The sequence below is a fragment of the Pogonomyrmex barbatus genome, unplaced genomic scaffold, assembly GCF_055798465.1.
Source record: "Pogonomyrmex barbatus isolate J1 unplaced genomic scaffold, ASM5579846v1 scaffold4, whole genome shotgun sequence".
NCBI lineage: Eukaryota > Metazoa > Arthropoda > Insecta > Hymenoptera > Formicidae > Pogonomyrmex > Pogonomyrmex barbatus.
The window spans coordinates 5,256,329-5,277,998 of record NW_028297138.1 but is presented as its reverse complement, the minus strand read 5'-3'; the positions used below and the strand labels follow the sequence as shown (position 1 = coordinate 5,277,998).

The window sequence follows — 21,670 nt, the reverse complement described above, 5'->3', positions numbered from 1 at the left end:
CAGCTCGCGTTCCACTCACTCTAGGTGTTCCATATTGTAAAATCTTGATTTCTTTAAATTGTTGTACTATCTCATCAAAACAATTTTACATTTTTTTACTTTCTTTTTTTCTTTTCTCTATAGCTGCTTTAACTCGAAGCCAGTATATAAAGCGTTGTATTTCCGACATGTCCGGAGATTGATGGGAATAGAACAACCATATATGATTATCCTCACTTCTTGGAATTATCTCTGCTACTTTTTGCCGCGAGAGAGGTAGTAATATATTGTATGAGTGTCCTCTATAATAATAATATGTGCACGCTTCCAGAATTATTTCCGCTCTCTCAGAAGGAGCGGAAAAGCAGAGAGTCGAATTGTAGCGTCCCTTAACTCTTGGATGAGGAATCGGAAAATGGGGTATAGTGTCTCTTTATAAAATACACCGCCACTTCACTGATAGATAAGAGATTGAATCCCATAACGGAGAACTTGTTAATTCTTCCAATAACCTTTCCATATTGTTTTTATATCACATCACACTCTTCTACTTGCATATGACTCGTTCACAATGTTGTCTTTTTTCAATTTTTGCAAATTGGGCACATGTTGCATGGCATAATCACACAGACGGACTGTTGGCAATTGGAGCAAAATCGGTTTAGCGCATTGAGAGTATCTATCTCGTGCTTCCTAACAGCAATACAATACTCCAATGTCAGTGTCCGCCAGACGAACCATGCATTCGGCACATAGAGTTAGTGCACCACCCGTTGAATAATAAAATTGTATTGAACAATACTTTTTATTATTATTCAACGCAAGGAGTTCCGAACGAATAACACTTTTTTCTGCATAATCCGTAAGGTCATCACTTTGATCACTTACGTAATTGCTATCGTCAGACAATGCGTGCTCTTCGTCTTCAATATCAATGTCAATATTGTCAATATTGTCAATCTCCATTTCTTCTTCATTTTCAAACACTTCATCCACTATATTCACAAAGTCTTCTTCATCCATATTAAACACATTTTCTATATTTAACACATCCATTTTCACCGTCAACTATTTTTTTCATACACATTAGACTTCCATCTACTGTGATCCTGCATACCCCATGACCCATTATATATCATCGATAATTTCTTTGTCCCTTTGTCGGAGCATCATCATAGGTCTCCCCAATTTGTTTATAGCAGCCGGAGTATCGGCGCTTCTCTTGACACGCCGCGACACGTACGTCGATTTCTATGAAGAGCTATCTTTTTGCGGGCTCTTCCTAGAAAAAAAGTTTGAACGTCATTGCGCTCCTTTGCGAACATGTCGCTACATGTTTGATTGCAACAATGAAATTCCTAGAAAAAAAGGGGGGAGGGGGGGTTAACGATTTGCCATGTCAAAAATTTACGCGATCAGTCCTCCTCCATCGAACGATCTGCACGACAAAAAAGGTACTCCGCTCCTCCATCATTCGAACAACATGCAATGTATTCCACCAAAGGAAGCAGCGCACCGTACAATGGCGAAAAACAAAAGAAGGAATGTAACGCGTAAGTTTCAACTGCATTTTTTTTATGTTTTTCTCTTTTTTCCAATATTGTGCAATATTATATATTTAATTTCCACAGTATTTTGGTGGAGCGTCGCGCAGTGCGCTTACTGAACAGACGTTACACTCTGACGGCCACGGGTTACAAATTTCTGGAAATTGGAATCAACGTTGGTCCACCGAGCTACGTGGAGATCGTTCTGGGAGATCATCGGGGACAGGAATTGATACTGTCTCTCGAAACGTGGAAGGGACTCTACGAGCAGCGATGGAATATCTATGTTACATCCGTGTTCTGGACGAAAGATAATATCTCTCGTCCGGAGGAGGAGAACTCGGGTGGATGCACGGAACCTCTCCTGTTCTCGCGGAACGACGTCGTGATGCCGCGAGTCGAACGCGCGTTAAGGGGGCAGGGATCGGGTCAGCGTCGGCGACGTTATTACCCTTGCCTGCGCCCGCGTTATCGGTGGTCCGTTTTAGGTCAGAGAACTGAATCTCTTTGACTAAGGATGGACCTAGTGCGATCCTCGGGGAGCCGGGAACGGCGCGGGGTCAAGTTTTAGGATAAAAAAAAAATTATTTAAGACGGAATTCTGATTAACTAATTTAATAATAATAAATAAAAATGGATTACAATGTTCTGTGTGTGTATATCAAAAAAGGGTTGAGGTATTCGTTACAAAAGAAAAATTTTATACATAAAAATTTGAAATATAGAAAATGGCCGCGGACAAAGGAAAATCTGGATTTATATACCCAATTGTTCTAATTGGGGTAAAAAGTTGGTGATCGCGAGCATGTCTATGGGATCGGGTTGCAGGTGTGGTGGGGGATTAGGGTGCGCGGTGCGGAAAGCCTTGATTGGGACGAGGTAGGGAAGAGGATCACGGGAAATATACATAGGGACGGTATCAGTGATTTTGTGTTTGGAGATCTGGTCCCAAAATTGCTTGTCGGGTTTAAACTTTCTTTGGATGAAGAAGGTGCCAGGAGGTGGATGGGTGGGAGAGCGAGGAAATTGGCGGACGAGGTTAAAGAACTTCTCCACGTCGAAGTTCTCTGGAGTACACTGGTTTTCGAATTCGGCCGCGGAGCGGAGGGCGGAGGCGTATTGATGCAGCGAGATGTTGGCTAGCCCCGGCTCTACTTCTATTAATTGCTCCGCGAGTTCTTCGGCGTGGCAGGTTTCGCGACGAATCCGCTTATTCGATTTCTCCCGACAGTGTCGCAATGCCCGTTTTGTTCGTCCGTTCCGAATGGCATTTGTTTGGTTCACTATATAAAAGAGAGTCAGATGAAAGAGAAATTGAGGAATCGAGATAAGGCAGCTTCACCGAATCAATCGGCGGCTTGCCAGATTGGAATGTTGTGGAATCGGGGGAGGCAGCTTCACCGAGTTAATCGGCGGCTTGCCAGGTTAGAAGGTTGTGGAATAGAATGTTGTGGAATCAGGGGAGGCAGCTTCACCGAATTAATCGGCGGCTTGCCAATTTGGAATGTTGGAGTGTTTTAACGAGATAAATAAGTAGAGGTCGCGAACCAAACTGCCAGTTTGGGGAAGACCCGCGGGGGAAGAATGATAAAGTTGGACTTACTTTTGTTGTAGCGGCCGCTGGTGATGGTCAAGGAATGCAATGGCCAGGCTGGATCGTTGAATCACACGAAAATATAAAAATCGCGCACAGATTCTAACTGACTATTTCGGATGGTCCCGACCGTGAATGTAGCGATGAGAAGCAGGAAGAAGAGAGCGATCCGCTCCAAGTCGCGGTTTTTAAAGGGTTCCGGAGGGGTGGGAATATCTGAGGGCGTGATGGATTTCCGTGTTGGCTTGTCGAATGATAGTTTAGGAAAATTGTGAATATAGAGGAAGGAGGGGAGCAGTGTTCTGTGAATTGTGGTTGTTTTTATATTTCCAGATTTCCCAGCGTGATAGAATGATAGAATTAGTATCATGATAGAATTAGTTAATAAAAATTTTCCCGCTAGTTCACACCCTCAATCGTTCATTGGTGTGCCAGCCAACGGCCACTAATCGTTTCTTCTTGACTGCCGTTTTTTTTTGTGTTTTCCCACCAATTTGGGGAGTGTCACCCCCGAACGATCCAACGCGTTTCTTATCCGTTAGGAATTTGCTTTTGTTAATATTAATTTTTATTGGTAAGTCATAAACTTGTCGGCGCTGACAAGGCTGTTTACCAAGAATTTTTTTGATAGTGAGACATATCTTGAGAGAAAGTTTGTTTATTTAGGGTTTCTTTAGATCGTTCGAAGTGCTCCGTTTATGGGTTAGCAGCCGTTAATTTTTTTCTTCCTGAAAGAGAAGAATTCGTGAAGTCCCCCGGACGTAACATCTATAAATTGCTGCGAAACGATTACAAAGACAATTTTATAAGCGTAGGACTGTTAACCGTCAGAGTTTACCTGATGAACGACGTTACACGTACGTCTTGAATCTTTGAACGTACGCGTAACGATGATCGAATCGACCCTGCGCTGTATGTTTAATCTGGACGAATGTATCGATGTGACGTTCGATCGACTCGTCAGATTCGTCGATACGATCGATACCAAGTATACGCGATTCTCCAACATCGCGTCTGTTGTAACAGATCCCGAGGAAGTGCCGAACGCGATACGCGATTGCGATATCTTCGATAGACGTCAACTCGTCGATTGCGAGCTGTTAGCTTTAGTTTTTAGTGTATAGGAAAAAAACATGTGAATAAAAAAATTTCACACTTAAAAATGTATTCAATTTGTTTAAAAATATAAACATATATAATATGCAAAAAACATGTATTTCTTTCATTTCTTTCTTCCCCACCATAAAATAATTAGAAAAATAACATTCTCCATAAGAAAGAGCCGCAACAGAAGAGATAATACGAGAGATATTTATTTTTTTTACTCGGCGGCGGCGGCGGCGGTGCCCCCCTCTGACGTCATGTTCACGCGCAATTTTTTATATCATCTTCGCCGCCCATTTTGTTTATATCGCCTTGCTATCTTATCCTATTTGTTTATCTTACCTCGTTTCATCTTTCTTCACTACCCTCCCCCCGTGACGTCATGTCCTTCGAGTCGCAATTTTCTATTTATTTATCTATATATTTATTTTCTTGTTTATCTATTTGTTTATCTACTTGTTTATCTACTTGGTTATCTATTTGTTTATATCATCTTCACCGAATCCTACTATCTTATCTACCCCCCCCCCCCGCGGCTCAGTTCAAAGGATCGCCGCCTCTGACTTTCCCCTCCCCTCTTTCCCGCGCCATCCGTTTCCCCCCGCACACCCGCACCGTCCTCAACGCTTCTGAGTTACAATCGGTGTAGCGTTCTCTCAATATGCAGCACAAATCATTGCAGTGGCTTCAGCAGCATTTTTCTTCAGATGAAACGCGAAGTGGATGGAAAATCGAATATGCTCTTTTGTTATTGCCATCGTGAACACTACTGATTTTTGAGGTTATGTGCATCAAACGCCAAACCGTATGGCATTTTAGAAGGCCAAATGTCAACGCTTTAAAATCGCAAAAGACGGGAAGATATATAAAATTTAAATTGTTATTTCGGTATGAAATCTAAAGCTCAGAACTTTTTTGTACACCTAATATATATACACATATATATATATATACATATATATATATATGTATATATATATATATATATATATATATATATATATTAATATTATTTATACAAATATATATATTTATATTTTGGGAATAAGAATAATTTTATATACCTAAACATGAATTCGTTAAAAATATATTTTGAAGAAGCAACTCTGCCATTTTCCATATCTCTTATGCAGATTCTTTCTATCAAGTTATGCGAATTTCCGATTTCTATTAGAAACGACGGATTATCCTCCCACTACAATTTACGCGTATCTCCGTTATTCGATGAATGTTAAAACACGAAGCTATAGTAATTATTTAGTAAATATATTTTATAAAGGACATTCACGATGATGTGCTCAATATAATATATACTCTTTATCGAAAATCATATTTTCTTCCGAAAATTAGTCGCAGGTTTTGATAATATTGAAAATATAAAAAATATTAAAATATTTAAATGTATTTTAAATAAGAATATTCTATTTCTAAGCACTTTGAAATTATATTTAAATTTAATTTTTTTTAAATTTATATATTGTGACCAAAAATATCAATAAAATATTATTTAGTTCTTTTAGAAATATAGATTTAATGTTTGTAAATTAATAGCATGAAATATGAATATATAATAAAAACAGAACATATTTTTCCTACATATTTTTATGTTTTACATTGTTATTGTTATAAGAAACATGGTATATTCAGCTGCATTTATTGTTTTTATACATTACGAGTTGCTATTAGTTTTCAATGTTGAAAAAGTTACAAAGGAAAATAGAATTTGTGATTTTTGTCCTGCTACAGGAAATTAAAACACATGTCTCATTCATAAATCCATTACAGGACTGCCACATCAACCCGAAATAGAAAATAGCTTTTAAAGTGAAGCTATTTTTTTTAATAGTTCTTTTTAATAATTTTAATAATTTTTTTAATAATTCGTTTATATATAGATAATATATAAACGAATTAATATATAGATAATATAATATATAGATAATATAATATATAGATAATATTAATATATAGATAGTAGATTAAAATATTTTAATATATATATATATATATTGTTGTGCGGGTCGTTTCGGGGATCGATCAAGAAGTCGGCGGGAAAGAGGCGCTCACCACTTTGTTCGATACTAAATAAACTTTATTAAAACTTGATACAGATTGTCCTTTTTAATTCGGACCGCGACAGACGTGACGGCACGGCGGATCTCGACAAGTCCTCTCCTAATATCGGTCTCCCGTTTTTATCCTGTTCCAGGCGGCCGGTCCTTGCCGTGTTATCAAAATGTTCGTCAGCGTTCGCGGTATATTTCTGAGTCGCGCGGCGGCTTTCCGCGTAAGGGCCGCGCAACCCGGTTAGCAGTTGTTTCACGTGGAACGGTTATACAATATTTGCGCGATTAGCACGGTAGCGTTGGTAATCGCTATCGCTTGATAAAATAATAATTCGTCGGGTAAAGTATCGCTTGCCGCAATCCGCTTTGTCAGCGGTGGGCGTGATTGCGTTCTCGGCGCTCGCGACAATATATATATATTTTTACCATTAGTATTAAATAACAGTGAGAAAATACATAATAATAATGTTAGTGAAATAGTTAAATAGAAATGTATTTTAAAGATGTGTTTAGTATATCCTAATAAAAATACCTTTTAAAAAAGATAAAAAATAACGCCAAGTTTATGCGTCCGTTTTTTTATTTATGTAAAAGAAAGAATTTTATACAAAAATTTTCATCTACAAAAGTCTTTTTAATAATAAATTTCATATTGGTACAAAAGATGTGATATGAAGAACTGGCGCCAACTTCTAATTTAATAAAAATAAAAAGAGCTTTACATTGAAATACATTTTATTTTGTAGTTCATTTTTATTTGTAAAATCGTTTCATTATTTTTACAAAAAATATGATATCAAAAATTGGCACAAATTTTTAATTATATGAAGTAAAAAAGAAATTTTGCAAAAATGAAAAAAGATATTATCCAAAATTAATGTCAATTTGTAGTTGCCAAAAAAATTTTATTGAATTATTGTACTTGTGTTTATATAAATTATTGTGTTTATATAAAAATAAAATATAAAAGAAAATCTGATGTATAAGAAAAAAAAACGACGTACAAAAATTTGGCGCGTCCGGGTCACATTAAAATTACTTTTAATAATAATGAATTATGTGACAGACAAATAGAAAACAGTTTGAATTAAAATTTAATATATTTTAAGATTTTTTATTTTTAAACTTATTTCTTTTTTAATATTAACTAAATAAAATTAGTGAAATATATAATTAATTATTAATTAATGAAACATTTTTTACATAAATAATGCAAAAAACTTAAGAGTTTATTTTATTAGAATGTTATCCAATATAAACGCATTTTAATATTTATTAATAAATTTTTTTAATATTATATATTTACATATAATGTTGAAGAAAATTATATAAAAGTTATATAAAAAAATTTATTTACAAATATTTTTAAAAATAATATATACATTATTAATGTAAAAAGATAAACAGTAAGAATGCAATATAATACAGTAAATGTGTACGTGTTTTAATGCGACCCGGGCGCACCAAGTTTTTGTACGTCGTTTTTTTTTCTTACACATCAGATTTTCTTTTATATTTTATTTTTATATAAACACAAGTACAATAATTCAATAAAATTTTTTTGGCAACTACAAATTGACATTAATTTTGGATAACATCTTTTTTCATTTTTGCAAAGTTTCTTTTCTACTTCATATAATTAAAAGTTTGTGCCAATTTTTTATATCATGTTTTTTGTAGAAATAATGAAATAATGATTTTACATATAAAAATGAACTACAAAATAAAATGTATTTCAATGTAAAGCTCTTTTTATTTTTATTAAATTAGAAGTTGGCGCCAGTTCTTCATATCACATCTTTTGTACCAATATGAAATTTATTATTAAAAAGACTTTTGTAGATGAAAATTTTTGTATAAAATTTCTTTTACATAAATAAGAAAACGAGCGCGTGAACTTGGCGTTATTTTTTTATTATTGTGTATTAACACGTCTATACAATAACAGAGAAATATTTTTATTTGATATTTTACAACTTATATATTGTAAAATAAATTTCGAAATGTCTTCATTAGAAGATTCCTCAAGAATCAGTGCATTTTTTATCCAAATTAATATATGAAAATGTTGTATTCCTCTTCCTTGGTATTTTTGTCGCCAGAAATAATACGCAACTTTTCTGATCAGATGATTTTTTGAACAAATAAAATCAAGCATTGCATGGAATTTATTATCTAGAAATCTTGATATTGATACTGGATCTATAGCAATAAGTGCACTAATAAATGATGTAGGAAAATTGCTTTCTTTATTTACTTCTCGAAGATATTCGCTTAAATCTTCCCACAACCATTCGCTCGGACTTAGTGTTAAAAACCAAATTGCAGGACCATAATATTGTGTCATGCAATTTAAATCACTTCTCGGTTTACGCCAATATTGTCCCGTATTTCTCAAAGCAGAAAATATTGTACTCAAATTAGATTCCAAAAGTTCTTTTGACATTGCTTCTAAATATTCTCCAGCTGTATAACGAAAACGTGAATTAGTTACATTCATTTTATGATAAATTCCACGACTTAGTTGACGAATATTTGCATTATTTAATAAATAAAATAAGTATTGTTGATTTAATCTATATTGAGAGTGTTTTGATGTCAAGCGACATTTAATGAATTCATGTTCATTAAGGTTAACCGATCTGGTTTCATGTTGTCCATTAATGCCAAAAGGATATAAATCTGGAAAACATAATAAATCTAAATATTTTTCACGGTTATTTAAGGGCAATTCTTGAACTTTTAATATCTGATACAAAGCTGTTGCGCTTTTATTAATTCTTTTTTCGTACAAAGGATATATAGTATATTGCTCATAATATTCATTAATTTCATCTGTGATAAAGTAATCTGTGTTAACATTGCTTTATGTTGATTTTCCGTTATAGATTCTACATTTTCTTTTTTTTGAATTTCAGATTTTGAATTATGTAATAACTTACGATTATTTAATGCGGTTACTGTATCAGTTTCTACTTCTTCTAACTAAAATTCCGGATTATCTAATTTTTTCAATTGTAATTCGTTATGTACTTTTGATAAAATAATATGAGAATATAACAAATTATTACTTTTTAACCATTTCAAAGCGTCAAATACTTTCTCAGTATTTACCAATTCTTCCCAAATAATTTTCGATTTTGTGAGAATATTTCTAAGACATATAATTCATGATTTATATTTAATGCATCAGTATTGGAACAATTTTTTTAACGTTTCTTGTAAAGAAAGTGGCAAATGAAATGTTCTTCCTTTTACTTTTTGTATCATTTGTTTGTGAGACAATTTCTTATTCATAACAGTTCCCATTTTAAGGACCGTTTGAAATGCTTTAGCTCTCTATATAAGAATTTTTTCAAATGTGTTCAAAGAAGATATCACTTCAGGTACATTATCTGCCATAAAATTATTCATAATGCAATAAGCAGGTAACAGACCTTGATGAAATTTTCGGTAACAATAATTGCATATATACTATGGATTAATACTTTTGTGTTTAACATATACCATTAAATCTCTCCTGCTGGAATATCTATGTTTGAACTTTACTAACTTCAGAATTATTTCTTTTATAGCAAAGTCTCTCGCATGATGTGCAAATATCGTGGCGTATCCATTGAACGTTCAGTAAATGCTTTAAATGCATTATGATATTTAAAAATAATATCATCTTCACTCAAAACAGTATCAGAATTTTGATACTTATATGTATTTGCTTTTTCCTGTGCTGAAGTAACAATTTTATTCAATATATCTACATCACCGCTAGTTAAGTGCAGTATCAAGTTCTAACATTTTTCGAAAAAAATGTGTAAGTCTATATATTAAGCGTCTAATATATCTTATTTGTGGAAAATGCGGAAATAGTTGAATTGGCAGAAACATTGCTTTGCAATTAGTTAAATCGATATAACATCTATACGGATGACTCAATCTTTTACCTGGAGTTTTTATGGTAGATGTATAATTATGAATACATTGTATTAATTTTGGTATATTTTTTAAAGTGCATATAGTTATATTTTCAAGAACTTTTTGATATTTATCAATTAAAATCTCATCAATTTTATATGATGTATCACACAACCACGACTTTTTCGCTCGTGCTGCTATTAAAGGTAACACATTAACGACTTGTCCCTCTGTATTTATTATTAATGATTTCGATAAAATTATTTTTTCATATGTAGATTCTATAAAATAATTTTCTGATAAAGTCGTATGTCTAGATATTCCACATAATGCGTATAATTTTTTTTCAATTATAGAACATTTATTAACCAAAATTAAATATACCTCTGATTTTTTTTAAGTATACTTAATACCTTGTACATACTACGAACGTAATTATTTTTGATGTACATGCTCCAACGATTTTCTCGGCTTGTAAACATTTTTTAGTATCTTCTTTAATATTAAGTTTATTTGCAATATTTTTTGTAAATGTTTCTAAATTATCAGAAATTTTTATAAAATTTTTGGATCTAAATTTTTCATATCGTTTAATAATTTTTTATACATCAAGTTTTTTTTAATACAACTGTAGATTTAGCAGATTTTCTTTTTAGATAATATCGCTTATTATAGAGCCATTTTTTATTAGGATCTAAAACTTTTTGGTTATATTGTTCAGATTGTTTATTTATAACATAACGCATGCATTTTTGTTCACATATTTTTAAATAATTGTTTGCATTGTCGATCTTTAATATGATTATGTTCAACATTTTCTTGATATCGACATCATTTTTTAGCACGATTATTAGATTTTTATTATATAGGCAGCGCTTTTTAGCACGTTTTAGCATGATTATCTTCTAGATTTTCATTGCATTGACGCCGCTTTTTAGCACGTTTACTTCCCAAACATTCTTTATCTTTGATAATATACCTTTTTCACTTTGACGTATTGAACGCATATAAGCTGCTCTAGCTTCTCTGTCTTTAATTACTGCTAATGGCAACACTTTTATTACAGCACTATGTGAATCTTGAGGAAAATATTCAATTATATTAGTTTCTAAAATTTTTATCAAATGTAAGCGCATTAAACTATGATTATATTTTATCTTTTCTGGTTTAATATTAAATAATAATGAAACTGCAAAAGCTATTGCGAAAATACCGCAATCATTGCTATTTGGTTGACATTGCACAACAGGAAACTTAACTGCACTATTTTTTTCAAAGTTGTATGTTGGAAATAATCTTTTTATGAATTGTTCATGATATATATATATAATTTTGTATCATTTAATGAATCATATATAAAAATATTTTTAGTATTATAGTAACTACATACCCAATGTCCATCATATGGATCAGATGAACTGTGTAATATTTGTATATGTTTTTTATTTATCGGTATAGGTTGTATTGTTTCGTGACATTATATTCGCCACGTTTCAACAGGTATATATTCAGAATAATTTCGTAATAGATGATGGAAATGTTCCATATGTATGTCTGTCAACCATTCACCATTAATAATTATATTTTTATCTATAGGCATTAAAGTCATAAGTTTCTTTTTGTGAATAGACATGTTTTCTTTCTAAATTAATTGTACTATACATAATCAGCAATTATAGCAGTCGTTATATAGCACTAAGCAGAAAATTAAGGCAGCCGTTATATAGCGCCAAGCAGAAAATATGTATTATGGCAGCCGATATACAGCGCCGAAGCTGATATATAATATTATTTTGCTTTATCTGATTTAACCTGTAAAAGAAAAATATTTATGTAATATAATTCATTTATTATTTTTATAAGATGATTTAATGATTCATCATCAAATTTCTTATTTAATAATTTATCAATTAATATTGTTTTTTTAAATTTATTTTTCTTTTTTAAGATTATTTTGAATTTGTATTAAATGATTGTAAATATGACATCATGCTTATTATACTGAATCACTTAAAATCAATTTGAATAACACTCATAGTTTTGGAAATAGAAAAAAATGCTTAAAGCAAAAATTGGTTAACCAAGGACCAATTGATTTATCTCATTATTCTGTATAAAAGTATTAAGATACGAAAAATTAATTACTTAATATTTTATATTTTATGTTAAAATATAGTATGATAAAATATAAAATATTTCGTCAACTACAAATTTTTCAATAACTTTACCATCGAGGGCCATGAGGCCCTCCTCGATAATAAATAATTTTTAATTCCAGTATTTCTTTTTATCTTCAATCTATAGGTGTTATTTAGATAGCCAATATTAAGTGACTATGTATCGCAAATAGAATACTTGAAATTATGAAATCCAATGAATCACTTCAAAAGTTAATAACAGAACACATACACACACACACACACACACACACACACACACACACACACACACACACACACACACATATATTGTATATATACTTACAACAAATTTTTCAAATGATGTAAAACAATGCTGCTACTGTTTACAGACAGACAGTGCGCAGTAGATTTAAAAAACTACAATAAGTGAAATGTATTATTAAATAATTATAAAATTGAGTTAAACAACGCAAATTTATATTATTTTTTAAAGAAAATTAAAACTACTATCACTTGGAGTAGAAGACTTTTCAATAAAAATAAAAAAATACGTATCACTTTGTGGTTTTACACAATAAGCAAAATGTATTATTAAATAAAAAAAGAAAATTATTATATACACATATGTATTAAAATGAAAACTATTACCACTTGAATTGGGAACATATTATTTGAATTGAGTTAGACAAATTTGTATTATTATTTTTTAATGAAAATTAAAACTACTGTCATATGGATTAGAAGATTTTTATACAAATTTTTATACAAATTTTTATATAAATCTTTAATTGAAATAAAAAGATGCGAACACTTTGTGTAATATTAAATTATTTCTTTATTTTATAGCGTTATTTTAAAATTAAAATATTGCCGAATTAGGTGCTTATTCTAGATTTAGTAGAAATTTGAATTTATATGCCGACCTGTCGATCATCAAGAATAAACTTATGTTAAAAACTAAGTACTCCGGCATATGTAATATTAAATTATTCCTTTTTTAAGTTTATTTCAAATATCTAATCGTCGAGTCAAGTACTTCTTCCGTTTAACAAAAATTCAAACTTATGCCGGTTAATCTGTCATCAAGAGCTAGAGACTAAACTCTTAGAATTTCTGCCAAACGGAATATTTTAATATGATATACTACTTACGCAGATTAAACTTTGCTGCTACTTAACTTGGCTTATGGCTTATATTTATATTTGGTTAATTGCTTGTAAAAAAATCTGTAAAGTAAAAAATAATGATTTAATTGATTTGAAGTAGAACATACTTTATAAATTTATATCTTTAAACGAATTAACTCAAATTATATCTCTAACTACGTGCCACTATAAAAAAAATATATATATATATATATATATGTATATCTTTATATGTATATATTTATACCTTTTTTTTAAATAGGTATTATAAATCTTTTTAAATATATTTTTTTAACCTGTTATTGCACTGACTGTCACTTTCTACACACTTATCAATTATGACTTATACTTTAAATGATTGATATTTTGAATGTTTCTGTTAATGTATTCAATTGATATTATGATTATATGAAGTTACTAGATTTAATATAGTTTATATTAGGCGCGAAGATTCTGTTGCGCCGAGTAAAACACGTTTTCTTATTCAAGTTATTTCTTAACATATCTCGGTTTACATATATATATATATATATATATATATATATATATATATATATATATATATATACTTGTGTTTATTCTTACGTCCACGTGAAAGACGATATCATTATTTATCCGAATATTTTTCATAATATATGTACGTAAAGGATTATTATTACAGGGGAATTTTCTAATAGATATCAATTATTGATTTGATACTGAATAATGTTTTTATTATATTTTGAACAAAATATACTTTATTTCTTTTCAGTTTTCTATACCTGATACATAAAATAAGTATTTTTTTCGTATAATTCTTATAAACAAATTTATTACAATTTTGACATCTTGTACTGTATTTCGTATCAACGCAAATATAATATGGTGGTCATTTTCGCGAGAGTATTTTGAACGTCATCATTTTTATAATATAAAATTATAATTATTGACTTTAAGTTCGTGCTAATTTTGATATCTAACGTGTAAATGTAAATACAATATTATTATCTTTCACCTTTATAAGATTATTTCTTCATTTTATTGAATTATAAGTTGGCGCCATTTTTTGACATTACATTTTTGTACCAATTAAAAATTTATTTATTTTTTGATATAAAAATTTTTTTTATAAACACATACATAAATTTCTTGTATATAGTTTCACTGTCATAAGGTTTGATTTATTTAATGAGATTAAAAGTTAGTTTATTTCATTATAGTATGGTAATTTTATATATTAGATTAAAAATTGGTGCCAATTTTAAATCTTTAAATATTACATCTTTTAAACCAAAATAAAATAGATTTCTTATATGATTTAAATGTCGAAAGGTTTTTTAATTTAATCTCATTAAATATTCTTATATTCTTGCACTCTTCTATAAAAATGTTTTTAATGCAAGAAAAAAAGAACAAATCTCGGATAATGAACATAGTGCAACATTAATAATACTGACAGTACAAATGACAGTGACAACAGAAACCATAGTGATATATTTGTTTATTTAAAAAATGGTCGAGCAGTAAACGGAGGTAAGATAATATTTCTTAATTAAGGTAAGATAATATTTCTTAATATTATTTAATTATTTTTATTATTATTATTTTTATTATTTTCATTAATTCTTTTATTAATTATTTTATTATTTTTATTAATTCTTAATATTTTTTAATATTATTTATATATATTTATTATATATTATATATATCTAATAAATATTATTCAAATTTACAGATGGAGATAGATTTCGGCATGGAGTTCGAAAATTCGTTGATTGCTACGACGGAGGCAGCAGATTACACTTTTGCTGCTGCCGCCGCTACCACTGTCATTAATCCCGCTGCTACCGCCACAAATCTCACTATTTGATTGCTATGACGGAGGCAGCAGATTACACTTTTGCTGCCGCCGCTCCTGCCGCCGCTCCTGCCGCCGCTCCTGCCGCCGCTCCTGCCGCCGCTCCTGCCGCCGCTCCTGCCGCCGTCCCTGTCGCTGCCATCGTTCGTACCGTCGCTCCTGCTGTCACTCCCACCGAAACTTCAGATAATGCTCTCTCGTACTCTCTCAATTTTTCACATTCTCTCGCTTTTGCTTTCCCTTCTCTCTCGCTCTCTCTCGCTTTTTCTCGTTCTCTCTCTCTCTCTCTCTCTCTCTCTCTCTCTCTCTCTCTCTCTCTCTCTCTCTCTCCCCCCTCCCTTTCCCCCTCTGTCTAATATAATAAATATATTGTTTTATAGATATAATTAAAGATAAGATATAATTAAATATTTTATTTTATTTTGCAGAAAGAAGGCCTAGAGGAAGACGAGCCGGCATTCGAAGGCAGCAGGAGAACTTTATTAGATTTTTGTATCAACTCTCCATTGCCCCTATTTATTGGAGCAGAAGAGAAAGAAGAGAAGGAAGAGAAGGAAGAGAAGGAAGAGGAGGAAGAGGAGCAACAAATTTTTATTAAATTTATGTTACATGTTATTTATGTTATATATGTTATATATGTATTTATGTTATATACGTATTTATGTTATATATGTTATATATGTATTTATGTTATATATGTTATATATGTTATATGTTATATGTTATATGTTAATGTTATGTAATAATTTGTTAATATTATCATTTGTTAATAATTATCAATAATTATCAATAATTATCAATAAATGTTAATAATTTAATTATTAATAAATATAAATAAAAATATAAAGAAAAATATAAATATAAATATAAATAAATAATAATATAAATATAAATAAAATAAAATAAATATAAAAAATAAATAAAAATAAATAAATATAATATAAATATAAATATTTTATGGTAATTGATAATATTAAAATTAATTAGTTATAATTCTATTTTCATTTTTAAATTAATAAAAAAAGTATAACTAATATAAATAACATTTTATATATATATATATATATATATATATATATATATAATTAGTTATTATATATATATATATATATATTAGTTTATATTAATGAAATTTTTTATATGTATTTATATAAGAATGAGTTTTGTAAAAATATAATACATGTGTTGTCAATAATTTGTTGTAAAAATTTAATTCTATTTCGATTTCTATTTCTTATTCTATTTCTTCAATATATTATATATTATATTATTACAATATTATTTACTATTATATGTGACACACGTTATATCTTCTTTTTTATTAATCAATACGTACAACTTCACACGAAGGACATCTGTCAAAGACATATCAAATCAAATGAGCGCTGCAAGAGCTGTTATACAGACATTTATTAGCGCCTCTTGCGTCAGAAAAAGGAGAGTCACGACGACGACCAGGACGTTTCTTAAATTTACCAATTTGAACTTTGCGTCACGATTGCATCGCGATATCTCAGTTTGTAGAACATGGAGAAAAAAAATAAAAACACTTTTCTTATATAATTTGATACTCAGCTATCGATTAAGTATAATTAAAACTTAATCAATGCAGTCATTGCTGAGATATGAAAATATAGACCGAGTTCATCCCAGGGTCTCGCGTAAATAGAGCTACGGGCGTCTCGCCGCCGTTCTACGTGAACTTCGTTGCGCGTGAACTTGGCGTCGAGTCACCACCCGTGTCTCTTGAATAACAAAAAATTATTAAAATTTAGAAACTGGATTTCTTATATTTCTTTTTTCTAATTAATAACAAAAATATTGGTTTTGAAAATAACTGCAAGATTAAAGTTGAAATTAACTACAAGATTAAAAGGACGAATAATTTGGCTTATAATGTGTATAATGTATATTGTGCATATTTTTCTGTAACTTTAGAAACAAAAAAATGAAAAAATTTTTATTTGAATATATAATACTTTACAAATATTTTTATCGTGTATTTTATGGCTTTTGATGTTATGATCTGAAATAGTAATGATAAGTGAGCTTTAAATAAAAGTAATTTCAAAACTGATTTTAATATATTCTTCATTTATTATAATTGCCTTATTACTAATGTGTACAAATTTGCATTTTTAGAAAGATTTAACAATTTGCAAAAATAGATACTTTTCAATATTAACATGCACATATTTTTTTTTTTTTAGTATTTCGAAGAATGATATATCATGCCAAAAGACATACGATATTTATCTAAAAGAATCAGTTAATCAGTAATAAATGTAATGTACGTATAAATTTAAATGTGTTACAGTCAACCAAATCGAATGAAGCGAGTAATAATACTGAAGAAATGGTATTAAGTGATAATGAATGCAATCTATCCTGTACAAATAGTATATCATCTCAAAATTCTAATGGATTTCATAAATTAACACTTGAATATGATGATGCAGTTGAATTTGATACGTATAGTAATGATTCTAATACAAATAGTAATGAAGAATATAACATTCAATCAAATCAAAACCTACATCTATAATGGTTAATTTTTCAGATTTTAATAATAAAAAAACTTTATGGAAAGATTTACAAATGTTAATTATTAATTGTAATATTCCACATTGCACTGCAAATAAATTACTTCGTATTCTTAAAAGATATGGTCATATGGAATTATCGCATGATGTTAGAGTTCTGCTCTATTTGGAATTCCACAAAATGTACGCATATTAAATATGTAGCAAATGGTTATTATGTTCATTTTGGTTTAACTTTTTGTCTTGAGCGATTTATACAAAAGTATTCTACATTTATTAAAAAAACAAGGTTACATTAAATATAAATATAGATAGGTTACCATTTTGTAAGAGTTCTGGAAGCCAATTTCCAGATAACCAAGTATGATATAGCATATTGAGCGAACTAATGCATTGCATGTATCACTATATATTTATCATATATTTGCTGCATCGAAATAGGACGTAACGAATACAACAATATGCTTACTTATGGATGCAATCAGTTGATGAAATTTTAAGAGCAAACGGTCAGCAATAGTAATATGTTATTATGTTATTATATTATATTAATATATTAACAACATGTCATCAATAAATGATTAATCGTTTCATTTTGAGCTTTATGATGAAAACATGACGGTAACAAAACATATATAATAATTTCCATCCGTTGTCACATATATGTCTTCAAACATGAAGATTTTTAATTGTAGTTTAATGCTAACAAAGTGTTGATAATAAAATGTCACACGTTTACGGCAACTTTTCAGCAAAAAGACATAGTCGACATTTTCGAGATTTATATACAAGTTGTAAATATTCATTTCTAATTACACTTACAAATATACATATATTATCCTAAGCAACTGATGTACATTGCAACTTTATATTAATCATATTACACATAATATAGTAAAATAAAATAAGAAAATAGAATAGAAATATAAATAAAAATTAACAATATTTCTTGATTAATTAATATAATTTTGATTAAATGGTAACATAGTCATATTAGAAGCGTTTTTGAAACAGATTGTTGTCTTGAAATCTGTTTAAAAGTTTCTGTTTAAAAAGTTTCTTCTGATATAATTTTATTGCCATTTTATTGAAATTATTATATATGTTTTGTTGCCGTCATGTTTTCATCATGAAGCTCAAAATGAAACGATTAATCATTTGTTGATGACATGTTGTTAATATATTACTGATAACATAACATACTACTATTTTGTTAAAAAATAGTTGTTTTGAAAATAATAAGTTTATATATTCTTTATTATCTCTTGAATATTGTTGGTGTTGTTTCGAAATATTTACAATGCACAACTCTGGTAAAAATTATGGACAGAAATGGATATGATTTCTATCGGCTAAACTGTAAGCTAAACTGTACTATCAGATAAACTGTAAGTTTATTTTTATCTGTATACAGACAGATAAAAAAACTAACAGAAACTGATAGAAATCTTGTTTCTGTCCGATTCTGTCCGTCATTTTTATCAGGAAAACTGGCACAGAACATTTAGTTGGCATATTATCAGCATATGCAGCATTCATTATTTGGCATATGTTGCTGTCATGTTGTTATTAACATATTGTGGATAGCGATGATGACGAGTTGCTTTCAAGTTGCCAATTTGCTATAAACATGTTGGTAATTGCGAATGACAAATTGACGACACAAGTTGTCGTTAAGTTGTGAATAGTAGATTGATGCTGACATATTGCCATTGATTTGTCATTATTAAAATTATCATTCCATTGAGTTCAATGCGACAGACATAATGTCTCACCTTGTCCCGAGTTTGTTTAAATTAGTTGTTGCAACGACTTTTGGCTATATGACAGCAAATTTGAAACATTTTGCTATCTGGATTGTGGCCAATTATGAGTTCAAGAAATAGAAGGAATAGAAGGAATAAATATTAACACATCACTATTCGTAATTGGTGTTTTTCATGGCATGTGCAACTCAATGATGCAAACGAATTTCTAACCAATTTTATTAATGATCTTATGTCTTGCAGAATGGAATAACTGTTTCGAACATTAAATATTCCGTTGCTATTGCAACGTGCAATACTATGTGATGCTCCAGCTAGAGCATACATTACACAGACGAAAAGTCATACAGGATATTTTTCTTGTTCGAAATGTTTATAAGAAGGAGATTTCGTTTGTAATAGAGTAGTATTCCCAGAAATTCAAAATACTTTGCGTACTGATGATGCTTTTAGAAATCATTATCAACCCGAATATTATATAGGTGATTCCATATTAGAAAATCTTCCTATTGAAATGGTTTCACAAATTCCATTGGGTTATTATGCATCTTGTATATTTAGGTGTTACAAAACGATTATTGCAAATATGTTTACGAGGAAATAGAAATTGCAGATTGTCAAAAGAATATATAAATTTAATTTCGCGTCATTTAAAGATGATTAAGTTCCTTCCATTAGAATTAATTCCATTAAAGATTTAATTCTATTAGAATTTGCGAGAAAACCTAGAGATATATAAGACATCGATAGATGGAAAGCTACAGAATTACGACAATTTTTACTTTATACTGGAATTGTAATCATGAAATAGATATTATCTGAAATTTGTTATAATCATTTTCTGTGTCTTAATGTTGCTATTAGAATATTAATTGATTCACAACTGTGCATAACATTTAATGAATATGCAAATTCATTATTATTATTCTTTGTTTCTAATTATGGAAAAATTTATGGTCACGAGTATCTCTCATATAATGTTCATAATTTCATTCATCTTGCCAATGATGTTCAAATGTTCGGTTCTTTAGACAATTTCAATTGCTTTAAATACGAAAATTATATGCAAAAAATTAAAAATATATTACATCAATCAGAAAAACCTTTAGAGAAATTAAGAAACCGAATATTTGAATAATTGTAACTTCCAATTCAACTATTTCATATGCAAAAATATCCGATTGTTTTTTACAAAAAAAAGAAAATTTCTCATCTATAATTTGATACTTTTAAAATTGCTATCAACGAAACTGATAACTGTGCCTTAGTACATGATCTGTGATTTTTATTTTGGATATTTTTCAAGAAAATAAGGTTGTACTTATTTGTGCGCAACGATTTTCAAATTTGAAATTTCTCTTTACTATACCATGTCCTTCGGAAAAGCTTAGTAGATTTGTGATATCAAATATTACTTCTTTTATTATACAATATATTATTACAATTTTAGCGACACAAATACAAAGAAAATGTGTAAAAGTGAAATTTTTTGATGAAAATAATTTATATGTAACACTATCATTTTTATATATTAATAACAAGAATTATTGTTTATTTGAAAAATGTGAAAATTAATTTAAAATAAAATTAATATTCTCTGAGCTTTCGTCTCGAAGATAAATTATCGTTCATCATCATTTAAAAATATGGATTAATGGTAAGTGTTATAATACATTTTAAAATTCCTAAATTTCTTTTGTATTTAATATAATAGAACAATAACTATATATATATATATATATATAAAACAATAACTTTGAATAATTTATATTTAAAAAATAATAGAAAATTTATTACTTGAAACAAAGAAGAACATTTGAACATTTTAAAATTTTGCAAACGTTTTGCTTAAAAAGATTAGCAACGAAAAAAAGATTTTAATATTTTTGCATGAAAATATGTTTATATAATTTAATAAGAAAAAGAAAGAAGAGGGAAGAACACCCGGGAGTCTTGCATAGCTCAGACCAGTTTAATGAGAGAGAGAAAGAAGAAAAGAAAAGAGGAAGTAGATTAGAGTGTCATGGAGCAGAGGA

General features: G+C 29.5%; 1 long non-coding RNA gene and 3 pseudogenes across 1 annotated transcript in view; 2 read left to right on the top strand and 2 right to left on the bottom strand.

Annotated features, from left to right (window-relative positions):
• Window positions 1-21,670, top strand: part of LOC148935747 (uncharacterized) — a 292,726-nt gene that overhangs the window by 189,736 nt on the left and 81,320 nt on the right. The gene's annotated exons all lie outside the window — the stretch shown is intronic.
• Window positions 8,189-10,788, bottom strand: LOC148935753 (uncharacterized; annotated as a pseudogene).
• LOC148935752 (uncharacterized) lies at window positions 11,053-12,001 on the bottom strand (annotated as a pseudogene).
• Window positions 19,635-21,285, top strand: LOC148935751 (uncharacterized; annotated as a pseudogene).